Below are 13,175 nucleotides of genomic sequence, written 5' to 3'. Positions count from 1 at the left end.
AGATATCTTTGTCAGGTACAAGCAGGAATGGAGATCCCTGATGTTATGTTGGAATAAGATTGCCTTCCCACTCCACTGCTGCTCAGCCCTGTTCTCAATCCTGTCAGCCCTCACTCTTTTCCCCCTTCACCTGCTGTACACACAATGCTAAATATGGATGTTCTATAGAGTTTTTATAACGGCATTATAATTCTCGCTGTTATAGTTTCAATTCCTAATTTTTAATCACTGCAGCACACTGAGTTAATGCAGTCAGTGAGTCATCCAGGATGACTAATACACACTTCCATACTCATAATCATGAACATGGCTTAAAACTCACACCTGTCAGGTGGCATGGAGCCTGAAACAAGCCTGGCAGGCCAACACCAGTTCCATATTCCATGTGCCACTGGTCAGAAGAGGAAAATACAGGAACTTTATTCCAGAGAACAGACTGCTAAATAATATTCTTCTATGCTCTCAAGTCAAGTGTTCAAGAAAAGCCAATCATGCTATATAGCCTATTGTACAGGGGAAGAGGTTAAAAAACAAATAAACAAACAGGAATTGGCATCCTAGAGTGTCAATGTTATTAATTCATGCTTCTTGCATGGGTAAAACCTGCAGTGCTTGTTTTAGAGCTGGGAAAACAATGAGCAGATAGACTCATTTTTATGGCTTGGAACTATAGTCAGACTATAAATTTATCTTACTATCTTTTCATTGGCATAAACCCTACTTTCTAATGGTTGCCTTCTTCCTGCCTATGAAAAATTATTGGGCAGTTTACACTAACTGCTTTCTGTCATGTTTCATTTCCAAACACCATCTTTTGTCAGTTTATTCCAATCAAATCCAAAATAGACCATTAATATGAATAAAGAAGATCTATCCTCCAACATTGTTAACATGATTCAGAAAGTGATTTCTGCCGCAACTACTCTAAGCCCCAACCATATGTTCTGTAATAGGTCCCAAACACCTTAAGATATATATAACTTACTAACTAAGCCATCTGCCTGAAGGACTAAAAATTGTCCCAAGTCATAGAGAGATGGACACACAATGATTGCTTTATCCTTTCGATTACTACTAATATAGCTGCATCTCAGCTATGGCATCCATATTCACTTTGTTCCACCCACTTGATGGTATGCTCTGAACTAGGAAAAATTGAGGCAACAGCATTGAGAAACAGAGGAAAAACCCGCAAAAGGCAGACAATGCATTTCAGGCATAAACCCTTCATAGGGGCATTCTTTCATTAAAAGATACCTGCCTAGCCTTCTTCTGAACTAAAGCAACAGCTTTACTAAAGCAGGCTAACTCTAGCATTTAACTAATGGGAGAGGTTGCCTGGAAATATGGATAAGGTGCCATGAATATACAAATGATACGCAGCTCTATTTCTCTTGTTAATCTGCTCTTAGCCAGACAGTGGATGTCTTGAAGAGAATCCTGAGGACAATAACAGACTGGATGAGGCCTCATGAAATACTCAATCCATATAAGACAGAACTACTGTTGATGAGGTCACCTGACCAGGGTGGTGGAGGTTGTCTAGGGAGGTTGCTAGGCACTTGCCTAAACAATGCTTGGGGTAAAAGTAAAATATACAGCTGTGACAGATACCTCTATTTTTTTTGTCTCACTTAAGTTCACTCCAGAGATGTATGACTTGTCTCTTGTTGTTTTCCTGCCCCACGCTTCAGATGATGAAGAATCCACCAAAAACGCTTTATTTTTATAAGTCAGAATATGGCATAAGAGAGGTTTAATTAAATAAAAACTCAAAACTGTTTTATGTTTCTCTTTGGGGAAATGGTAAAGTCAGGTTGTCAGGGAGGTTTCAGAAAATAAACTTGGCAGCTAACACAACAACAGGAATGAGGAAACTTAGGATATTTATAAACAATAGATATTTTGTATTCAAGATATATTTCACTAACGGGTGTTGATACTTTTGATATAGAATGAGACAGAGAACACTTGGCAGTCACTGCTTAGTTGAACAAACATAAGCTTCTTGGAAACAATATTTTTAATGTTGGTGGAGTTAGGAACAAAACACACAACTTCCCAATTTTCTCCTTTAAAAATGGTTAGGGATCAACCCTTTTCTTTGGAGCTATTTCTCTTATGGAAGGACACTCGATTCACTTCCCTCACAGAGGATGCTTCTTGATCCTACACAACTGTGTTCCTCTCACTCTGGCTGCCCGCCTTTAACGCTCAGATTCTGTCAGTTTATAAGTGTCACTCTCAACTGCCAACTGTAGAATTCTCTGTTGTTGTTTTCTTTTCAAACCTCCTGTCACTCAAGGTTCCATGACCAGGGCAACTCATCAATATTCAACTGTCAATCACAACAGCCCATCAGATTTCCATGCCACCTTTGTACCAAACATTTTCAAACAAGCATATGACCAGATTTGCTCTTCTGTAGACTACATCTAACATTCAGCTAGGGTTAGAAAGAAGCTAGGATTCAGCTTGCACTGACCAAATAAATGGCAAGATCTAGTACAGAAACACTCACAGCAGGAAAAACCAGAGAAATACTATGTGACTGGAAGGCTGAATGGGATAACCAACACCCACCTGAAGCATACGGTATCACTCAGCAGATGACCAGTGTAGAAAAGTCCTGCCATCTCAGATGGAGCTGAGTTAACCACGCCAAGAACAGAGTAATACACCAGCCCGAGAAGCAAGGATTTGCCTGGCAACTCTGCAAACTTCATCAGACTGCTGAAGGAATAGTCAAAGCTAGAGGGAGGTAAAATGTCCTTGCTTGGCAGTCAGACTATGTGGCTTCGGACAGGAAGTGGAGATGAAGGAGGTGGAAGAGGAGACTGCGGTTGGATGAAACAGAGTCCTAGAAGTGACTCTGAGAAGTAACTAGGAGGGAAGTACAAAAGTAGGGAGCATACAGAAAGAAGTGTGGTAGATGAAGACAGTCCTTGAAGAGGAAAAGGGAAGAAACAGAGAAGGAAAAAGGCAACAGTAGAGATGAGACAGCAGAGGAGAGGTTGAGAGGAAACATGCCCAGGAAGGTGGAGAGTGCCTAGGATCCTGAGGGAACTACTTCCAAACAACTCCCTAGGACAGGAGCAGAACAATATCAGCTCCGTGACCAGGAATCCCATACAGCTTTTGTACAGTTCTTGAAGGCCATCAAAACTTTGTGGACATTCCGATTTGATGTACTACTCTTGAAATGGATGAGGGGGGTCACTGTACATCTCCCCTAGGAATCCATTGCAGACTACGATTTGTATGTGATGGAACAATTGCTTAACACTTTGGGGAATCATCCCTGAAGAACCATAAAATTGAGAGTAGCAAACATCCAAAGCACTCCTGCTCCTGTCTTTCCCCTATTCTTCAAAGCACTGCATAACTTCGATGATTCCCCCACACCACCCACATTTCTCCTAATCTGGAGAAAGGAGCAGAGGATACTTTCTGATCTTACATTATGCTTTGAAAGTGCTATGAAACTCATTTGATATCTGAAACAGGACCTGACTGGATCATGACCATGGTAGTAACAAATTTTGATAGCTACTAAGGCCAGTTCAAATTTGCAGACACCTGTATTTTACCAACCTGCTAAATTTTCACCCATTATACATGGAAGAGTCTGTGGCTCAGTAGCAGAAAATCTGCTTAGCATGCCGAAGTTCTTGGGTTCAATACCCAGCAGGATCAGATGGTAGGTGACGAGAAAGACCTCTGCCAGAGACCTGGAAAGCCACTGCCAGTCTGAGCAGACAGTACTGACTTTGAGGGCCAATGTCCTGATTCAGTATAAGGTATCTTCATATGGAACACCTAATCATCATAAGTTATTTTCTTATTAGATTAGCAATGCCACAAAGAGAATGTACATATCTTGATTACATATCAGACCAATTCTAGTATTTCAGAAGACCAAGTGCTCCAATTGGCAATTCAAATGGTCTTCTTCACTTTGGCTTTCAGATTAATAAAGTAAGGAATTGTTAATAAATATTTATTTTACTTATTTTATTGGATTTATATCCCACCCTTTCCCAGAAGAATATACAACTTCACTAGTTTTATTTTAAATATAATGTTCTTCCTACCTCCATAAAATATAACAATATATCACCACAATGGCATATTCACTGTCTACAGAGAGTAAAAAAAAAAAACTTGAAATAATAATTGCAGTATACTGTAACATGGCTCCTGGGTATTAAGAACATATAATACATGTCACTGGGTATTAATGCAGCCAAAGTAAATTGTTATAATTAAATTTACAGCATGTTTTAATGTGTTTCATTGTGGTCAACCTTGGAAAATAAACTGCTAATCAAAAAATGGTTAAAAGAAAGTTCTGTGGATTGCAGGCAGAGAAGCATGGAAATAGATATGAACAAGAACACACTTACCTAACAATCCTAAACACATGCTTTAGAAATTAAGTGCTACTGAAATCAATGGGACATGTTCAGGTGAATGTATTTAGCATGTGTTCAGATTTTGAAAGGTTCCTCTCTCAAATGTTGCAAAAGTAGTGACAAGTTGTTTGGGGATGTCCCGCCTACGACATCTCTGCTCAACTTGTGCACTGTGTTATGGCCTTCATAACACAGACTTTTGCCCGGACAGAGGCACAGGGACCGAGACCCTGTTGATTTTTCTAGACCTCTCCACAGCTTTCAGCACCACTTACCTTGTTCTCCTTCTGTACTGGTTGCCAGAGTTGGATTAGGCTTGCCATCTGCTCCTTACTTATTTATTTCAGAAATCTCATGGAAAATAAGAGCAGCATGGAGAGCCAGTGTGGGGAAGGAAGAGGACTCGAGCACCAGAACCTCCACTCCTTCCCAATTTTGAGGCTGGTGGGCCAGATACCCTCCTTGGAGGAGGGACATCATTTTGGGGGGTGGAGGAGCCTCACAACGTTTTATAATTATATCCAAATAATTGACTACTGCAATGCACTGTATGTGGATCTGCCTTAATTCAGAAGCTTCAACTAGCTCAAAACTCATTAGCAACATTACTATCTGGTATAAATCACAGCACCCATATTTTACCTATGATACAGAATTTACACTGGCTGCCAATCCACTCCCATACTCAATTCAAAGAGTTGGTTATTCCCTGTTGTCTGGAACTAGAATATTTGAAGGACCACTTGCTCCCATATGAACCAGATATCACTGGAAGTCATTAACTGAAAAAGTGGGTAGCCATATGAATCAGGCCTTTTTCTGTGATGGTGCCAACAGATATTCAGACAGCAAAGTGTGCTTAGTTTCTGGCACCAGCTGCAAATGCATTTGTTTGCCCAGACTGTTTTAGTGTGAGTGATGCTGCATTTTTAATATGTCACTAAAGTCTGATATGTTATCTTAGTAAATTTACTGCTATTTTAATGTGTGATTATTTTATGCTGGTATTTTTTTTACATTGCTTACTTTGTGTAAGTTGTCTGTAAGTTGCGAATACTCAAACAGCTGTCCATAAACTTCAGTTTTCTTAATAATTTTGAAAAAAATTATTAGATTAAAAGTTGAAATTATTATCAAAACCCTTTCTTACAAGTTTACTGGATGAGGCAAGATTATGTCATGTCTATTTCTGAAAATCCTTTGTATTCTCAAAAACATTGATCTTCTGATTGGTATTTCTCATCATTAAATTATTCTTCCTACTATCAAAATTATTAACATTGCCTACGAAAAAATCTAACCCAAGCCCCAACCACACATACACACCCTTGCCTCAAATAACAACAAATACATTTATAATGCTTTAAAATCACCAATGAAGGATTGGGTCTTATTTAATACAACTTAAAAGGTAGGGATGCAAATAAACACCAGTTAAAACCTCCTTCCTCTGTTTGCCTATAAGAGGCAAATCTTTTTTGGTACACAAATACGCACACTGGCTCGGGAAAATCTCAAAGAAGCATCCATAGTGATCCAGAACCAGCTGACTTGGGCTGTGACTTGACATAATTGTTGGGAGAAGGGGAATGTAAACAATGCTCAGCAGGTCAGCTCCACTTACTTGAACAAGCTCCTGCTAAACTAGGTTATTTCTGGGTCAGGCTGAGGCAACACAGCTGCAACAATACTATCTATAGAAGACCCAGAAATAAATCAGGAATGCTCACACTGGAGTCAGTTCCTACATATGCAATTGTAAGGAGAATGGATTGACCATTGTGAATATAGAACTCTCTGACCTCAAAATAGAAAATGAAACCAAATTATAAATAAATCCCATATATAGAGGTTACAGCTCAATGGTACAACACATGCCTGTTATGGACCCATGTTCAACCCTTGTTATCTCCAGCTAAAAGGATCTTAGGCAGCAGGGCTGGAAAGATCTCTGCCCAAGACCTTGGAGATCTGCTGTCTGTCAGAATAGATAGTACTAAATTGGATGGACCAATCATCTGATGCAGTATAAAACAACTTCATATGTTCAAATCTTAGGGGGTTTTATCCATTGCCTCAAAGCATCTCTTAATTCCAATCATCTAGCATATTTGGATCCTCAGACTCTGACATTTAAATGTACCTATAATGGTGTCTGGCAATTCTTTCATGTTTCTCTTTGCACACCATCAGAAATCTTGACAGCATGTTCATCCCATCAGACTCTCAGCTGACCTTTCATTTCTGAGATTTATTTAAACCAGGAAAATCTGTAAAGTTAAATCAAAAACTCAAGGAATATAAAGCCAACAAGGCATTAAGTACTTTAAACTGGATTACATCCAATATTTATTTCCTGCTGTTTTACACACTTCCCCTGAGAATCTTCAGGGGTTTTGTTGATTGCTGAAAAATTATTGTTTCAGTAAGGAATAGGGTGTGATAACAAACTGATTACTTTAGCACTAGAGTGATATTCTGATACAACAGATTGCAGACACACGCTGAAGTGTAGAAGCAGATTAAAAAGGCACAGGGGTTCTATGTTGAACCATATTCTGAAGCGCCACATGCCTCTGATCCCATGCCAGTATTTCAAACAGAGATGGAAATACCCTCACAAATGCAGTGAGACCTGTTTGCCCAAAGCTTCCTTCATTCTTGCCCATGTTGCCTTGCCGGTTACTGCTTTACAGTCTGGCTGTATTTAGATGTCACAACAAGCCAACATTCAAATCCAGCCTGGTGCAAGGGTTGTTTGTACACCTCACTCTTCTCTTCTTAAAGGGAATTCTGTTTAGATACCAACTGCAGTTATCTACAGCATGCTAACACAGGTGGGTGGGTTAACTAGAATTAGTTTCTACAGAAACCAGGATTCTAAACCAATGTTTAATCCAGGTTTAAAATTCTGGGTTGTCTTTTTTTTTTTTTTTTTTGCAGGGGAGGAGGTTAACCCTAATGGGGAAAGCCCTAATGGGACTTTTTACCTGTAAACAGTAGGCATCGTACAAAGCTGTTTACAATGTGGCATAGACTGCTCATGAAGCACAAACCCAAAGTCCCCATGGTCATGCAGAATTAATTGTACTGTTGTTTGGATCCTGATCCTTGTTTGCTGGGGAATTTTAAAAGGAGTCCAAACTATTATGGCAAGTTTGGGCTCCCCACATCGAGAAATTAGCATTTATAGTAGCCGGCTCCAAGACACTCCCCAATTCGACACTATGCCGGAAAGCAAGGCTTAGATTTATCTACAAGCCCAGTTTCTGGCATATGCTGGGGAGGGATGGGGAGCTGGCACAAGGTTCAGGGGTTTGTCTGTTGTGGCAGGGTCTCAGCTGGGCAGACTGCATACTGCCACAAAATGGCTGCTGGAATGGAAGCTGGAGAATGAGCCGTAGCTTCTTTAACTCCAGTTGGAACTTTTCCCACTCTGTTGCATACCTTCCTGGCCTGCCCTATATTTCAAATGACCAATTAGGCCCTTGGTCAATAGGGGCAGGGCCAGCAGGCAGGCTCAGGCCTGAGCTTTTGCACTCGGCTCCTCCAGCTAGGTATTTAAGAAGCCACCCCCCTTGCCCAGCTGAATCTGCTTCCTAATTTGTCCCTCCCTCCCTATACTTGGGCTGTTTGATTGTTATGTCAACTTCGTGTTAATTCGTCACAACTCTTGGCGGTTTTGGCATGGGGCAGGATCCATTTTGGGGGGAAAGGCGGCCTGCGTGCCCCCTTTTCCCCACTCTGGGGACCCTAATAAGGGGTTTTGGGGGAGGCCTGGAACAGGGACATGCCCAGTAGGGGGCTGACAGGATTGGACATGCCCAGTCGGGGGCTGTCAGGATTAGACATGCCCAGTCAGGGGCTGTCAGGATAGGACATGTCCAGTTGGGGGCTGTCTGGGTGGTGGCCTCCCGCCAAGTGTCAGGGACCCACACAGCAGGCTGCCGTCCAAGCGGTGGGCTGGGAGTAGGATGCATCGACTGGCAGGCGGGTGGGGCCAATGCCTTGGATCCAGCCCCTATGCAATGCCAATGCCTGATGCTGTAACCAATAAAGTTGTGGCCATTTCCATTCCAGCTACTGTCTCCGTGTGTTTAATTGTATGGTAAGGTAATCATAGTATTAGGATCATGGGGTGGTTATTGCATGCCAGGAATGGCCAGGTTGGGGGGCTGTAGTAAGTAGCCAGCTCCAAGACACTCCCCAATTCGGCATTATGCCGGAATGAGTCCTGCGAACCGAGGGCAGCAGCTTCCATTATTGAGTCAATCCATGTAATGTTGGGTTTTCCTCTTTTCCTGCTGCCTTCAACTTTTCCTAGCATTATGGTCTTTTCTAGTGACTCTTGTCTTCTCATAATGTGACCAAAGTACGATAGCCTCGGTTTGTCATTTTAGCTACTAGGGAGAGTTCAGGCTTGGTTTGATCTGGAGCATTTTGGCGGTCCACGCTATCTGCAAAATTCTCATCCAACACCACATTTCAAATGAATCAATTTTCTTCCTTTCTATTATTATTTATTTGATTTATACGCCGCCCTTTCCTGGCCAAGGCCCTTTCCTGTCAGCTTTCTTCATTGTCCAACTTTCACACCCATACATAGTAATGGGGAATGCTTTGGTATGAATTATCTTGATCTTGGTTGCCAGTAACACATCCTTACACTTATGAATCTTTTCTAGCTCCTTCATAGCTGCCCTTCCCAGTCTCAATCTCCTTTTGATTTCTTGGTTGCAGTCTCCCTTTTGGCTGATGATGGAGCCAAGGACAAGAAAGTCCAGAATCATTTCAATTTCAATTTCTTCATCAACAACCTTAAAGTTGTATAATTCTCCTGTAGTCATTACTTTTGTCTTCTCAATGTTCAGCTGCAATCCTGCATTGAAACTTTCTACTTTAACCTTCAGCAGTAGTCATTACAAGTCACCACTATTTTCTGCCAGTAATGTGGTGTCATCTGCATATCTCATATCTTCCTCCAACTTTCACTCCGCCTTCATCTAAATCTAATCTAGATTTCCTTGTTATGTTTTGCATACAGATTGAAAAGGTAGGGAGATAAAATACATCCTTGTCTGACACCTTTGCAAACTGGAAACCATTCTGTTTCTCCATATTCTGTCCTAACAGTAGTCTCTTGTTCAGAGTACAGGTTGCACATCAAAACAATCAGATGTTGTGGCACACTATTTTGTTGCCTATATATACCTATGTAAATCCTTTGTGGCCTAAAAAGAAAAAATTGGTTTCACATAACATGCCTGTCCATTTAGAAGTGGTTCTCAATTTTAATCAGCGACTGGGTAGGCGGATAGTTAAAACCTGCCCAAAGTTTATCTTGATTAGCATAATTTATTTAGCCTGATGCATACATGCCAGCCTCAAATGCATGTCTATCTACAGACACCCTTGCCTCTCCTGCAAACACATGGCAGAATGCTTTAAACCTCAGTTATCTATTGCTAAGGTTACACTAAAGTTAATGCTGTGTTGAATATTCATGGGGTTCCTTTTTGGCACCAAAGTTGCAACAGAATATGGGGAGCTCTCACTGAGCATGCCACCCCCACTTGATAAGCCATTTGAAAGGATATGATCTGCAGGATAATTTATTTATTTATTTATTCAAATTTATAACCGCCCTCATCCCCAGCAAGCCAGGCTCAGGGGGGATAACAATAATTAAAAACAGATTACATCTAGACTACATCTAAAACATCCTTAAAACCATAATTTTTAAAACCATTAAAACCCTACTCAGATGGCCGTAACTACCCTAGGTGCCACAGCGACAAATAATAGCTGAACAGCCCCCAGATTTCAAAAGGGGGCGAGATGGGCAGGATGGGGAGGCCAGTAAAGATGGATCTTCTTCTTGCGGCTGTCCTCAATTATAGCCCCGTCGGAATAGCTCCGTTTTACAGGCCCTGCGGAATTCCCTAAGGTCCCGCAGGGCCCTGATGTCACCAGGAAGACTATTCCACCAGGCCGGGGCCAGGGCTGAAAAAGCCCTGGCCCTCATTGAGGACAGCCGCACATTCTTCGGGCCAGGGAGATCCTTCCACCTCTCTTGGCAAAGTGTACTTGAGACCTCCTCTATAAATAGAAGAACTTTAACAGTACAATCCTAAAATGAGTTAGAACTCTCTAACAGAGCATTCCTGACCGGAATGCCTGTGCCGGGCTTAGGAGGCAATGCAGCGGTGCTGCCTCTTAAGGAGATTTTGGCCCGGCCGAAACCTCTGCCCAGCACCAAAAATCTATGCAACCCTCATAGGGTTGCATGGGAGATATGTATCTCGGCCAAAAAAAGGGCCGTTCCCAAGCCATAACAGCTCAGGAGGCTGCCTAATGGCGGGCCCACCCCCTGGTCAGTGCCGTAACGCCCCAGGAACGCCTCCCGCGATGCCGTAACGCCCCAGGAATGCCTCCCAGGTCGCCGCCGTGGCCTCTGCCGGCATCTGGACGCTGGCGGCAGAGTCCGTCGGTGTCTGGGCCTGCACACCGGCGCTGGGGCCACAAACGCCGGCGTGCACCACCCAGATGCCAAAGCTGTGGGCCTTTGTGCTGGTGGAGGCCTTCGCCGGCCTCCAAAGGCCTTTGGGTCGGGCTGCCAGCGCATGTCAGGAATGCGCTGTAAGTCAATTAAAATCAATAGGCTTAGAAGACTGTAACTCTGGTTAGGATTGCAAAGCAAATGAGGAAACATTTTTGCCCGGTTCTGCCTTCCTCTTCCACTGCAGCTCACTGAGGTCACCAAAATGGTCCCCACTTCAGTGAGATCAATAGGCTGCAGTAGAAGGAGGGAAACATAAAAGTTCTTTTCTACTCACAGAAGTTCTGTCCCATTAGCAAAAAATACAATCCTAATCTAACACTTGACATGTCACAAGACTCTTTGATGTTTTCACCCTTTCCATAGGCTCAAGTGAATGACCAAGCCAGAAGTTTCTGAATTCAAATAAATGCGAGATATTAAAGACTGATGGTTTATTTTCAAAGTCAAACACAAGACTCTCCTAAATCTCTTGTCAGGTACAATGCCATGGGGAAAATATCAACTGAGCACAGCCAAATTTAGAATGTTTAGACTCGGTGCCTGTTTTGTGAATGAAAGAAGTAATCTGTGGACCATGAGAATTTTATAAAGTCCTCCAGACAGATTCAGGAACTGGGAAGAAAGACTTATTTCTGTTAAGAACTCTCTGAAGCCTCAACCATTTATTAGGTAACAAGCAACCTTCAATATTTAATATTTTATGCACTATTAAATAAAATATTAAATATTGAAGGTTGCTTGTTATCTAATAAGGGGAGCTAAAGTGTATTTGACTTTTTGCAACTTTGCTGGTTATGTACCAAATAAAGACTTGAATTGAATTGAATTGAATATGCACTAAAGAAAAAGGTAAAGGTCCCCTGTGCAAGCACCAGGTCATTCCTGAGCCATGGGGTGACGTCACATCCCAACGTTGTTGTTGTTTTTTAAATTTTATTAAATTTTTAAACAAAAAGAAAACAAAAAACAAACAACAACAAATACAAAAGAAAAAAGTACAGCAATATAGAAAATTACATAATAAGAATGATATATCTATAAAAAGATTTTTTTAAAAAGAAAGATTCAAAATACAATCATTACATTCTTGTTACAATCATCTTACCCATTTTGTTCAACCTCCCTCCACCAGTGTACCCTTAATCCCTCCCACCACCGTGTTGAAATCCCAACGTTTACTAGGCAGACTTTATTTTATGGGTGGTTTGTCAGTGCCTTCCCCAGTCATCTTCCCTTTACCCCCAGCAAGCTGGGTACTCATTTTACCAACCTCGGAAGGATGGAAGGCTGAGTCAACTGGCTACCTGAAACCAACTGAGTCAACTGTCTACCTGAGTCAACTGGCTACCTGAGTTAGCTGGCTACCTGAAACCAACTTCCGTTAGGATCAAACTCAGGTTGTGAGCAGAGCTTGGACTGCAGTACTGCAGCTTACCACTCTGCGCCACAGGCTCCTCAATTTTATGCACTAGGTAATGTTATTTTTGAACACACTGTATTCAAAAATAGAAGCCAGCAAAGTAACAAACGTGCTTAGGTTTACCTGGGATTCACTGTAAGAATATCTTCTAGTTAATCACAAATTATTCTAGCATTCTCAACATTTCCCACTGCTACCTACCTCCCTGTTTTATCATAAGAACAAAAGCAATGATTCAAAATGAAAAGTCGGTAATTATTTACAGCCCAGTATGCAAACTGTAAAATGATTGGCAACTTTCTTAGCAGATCAGCTTAGGTATATGCAAGCAAGACATTCTTTCCCAGTGGTAGGTGGCTGCATGTCAAATAACTATGTGCTAGAACTTGTCCTGCACTACCTGTTCAAAGTGAACTGTGCAAGAATATTTCAAGTTCTGACACATACTACTTTGTGCAAAATCATCCACAGGAGTATTACAAGAAAGACAGCAGTGATGTTTCAGCAAATCCTGTGTCAAAGGAAAGTGCTCCCCTGCATTTTTATCAACACAGAGAAAGCGAACAATCTTTACCTTAAGTAATCAGTATCAGTATCACTGCTTTCATACAGTTTATCAAGACCTTACATTTAATGAGCAGGGATGGTACTGAACCTGGCATATGTTAAGGTTCATACATAAACCATGGTTTGTCATTAGGGCAAACAGCCTGGGATTCCTTGGGCCTATGTGTTCCCTACTTCTCCCTTCTTGCACAGTCAAGTAACCAATCATTTC

General features: G+C 41.6%; 1 protein-coding gene across 7 annotated transcripts in view; it reads right to left on the bottom strand.

The window, feature by feature from the left end:
• ARID1B (AT-rich interaction domain 1B) overlaps positions 1 to 13,175 on the bottom strand; it is a 437,633-nt gene that overhangs the window by 398,870 nt on the left and 25,588 nt on the right. The window lies entirely within an intron of this gene.

This window comes from Euleptes europaea, chromosome 7, assembly GCF_029931775.1.
Source record: "Euleptes europaea isolate rEulEur1 chromosome 7, rEulEur1.hap1, whole genome shotgun sequence".
In the NCBI taxonomy this organism is placed as follows: Eukaryota; Metazoa; Chordata; class Lepidosauria; order Squamata; family Sphaerodactylidae; genus Euleptes; species Euleptes europaea.
The sequence above is the reverse complement of the archived record's forward strand: the minus strand, read 5'-3'. Positions and strand labels throughout refer to the sequence as shown.